The sequence below is a fragment of the Limulus polyphemus genome, unplaced genomic scaffold (assembly GCF_000517525.1).
Source record: "Limulus polyphemus unplaced genomic scaffold, Limulus_polyphemus-2.1.2 Scaffold6064, whole genome shotgun sequence".
NCBI classification, from domain to species: Eukaryota; Metazoa; Arthropoda; class Merostomata; order Xiphosura; family Limulidae; genus Limulus; species Limulus polyphemus.
The window spans coordinates 29,552-30,418 of record NW_013671674.1 but is presented as its reverse complement, the minus strand read 5'-3'; positions in this window follow the sequence as shown (position 1 = coordinate 30,418).

Below are 867 nucleotides of genomic sequence, written 5' to 3'. Positions count from 1 at the left end.
AAAATAGTATATATATATATATATATATATACGTTGTTTATAGCCTTAAAATTCATAACTTTTAAAGTGGAGAACACTTGTGACAAATATTATATGTTTTATCTTCTTTAACCTGTAAACTTGAAGATGGAGAACAAATTTTAGGAGATATTATCTTCTTTAAACCTCTAAGTTTAGAAATTTAATGTAAACCATTAGGTATCCTAACTTAATTTAGGTTAAATATTCATTTAGGTGAATATTATGGGAGTATTAGGCCAAAATTATTATACGGTGGACCAACAGTGGAAAATGTAATCTGTGACGTAGATACCTAATGCATTCTTTGTATCTTCTGACGTAGACTACAATTTCGTCTAAAAGAGAAAATAGGCATACGATATGGAGGGGGGACGTTGTTTGTGTTGAGAGGGTCCATGACTTTCGTCATAGAGGGGGTTGATTTTTGCTGAGATTCACTAAGCTTGCTTATTACTGTGGTAGCAAACAAATCAAACACATTTTTTTATTGTTTCTTTCCCCCCTCGAACGGTAGGCGGGTCATCAGAGGGTTGTGCTCTTTCTTCGGTCAACATACGAAGGCCGTTTTTAACTGTTGTGTGTACATTGTATTTATGGAGTTTTTATTTTTATGTAGACTCCCTGTAGACTCCCACTGGAGCATAGAGCCCCAACAACACCTCGCCGACGGAATTTGTTGTTGCAGTAATTTTTTAGCAGGGTGGTTTTTACTGGGTGGAGTTGCTAGCAATGGTGGTGGTATACCTGCCGGGAAACGAACCCGGTATCTTTAGATTAGAAATCCAACGCGCTATCCACTGCTCTATAGGGACACGTATCATTATATAGTAACTTAAATTAATTTAG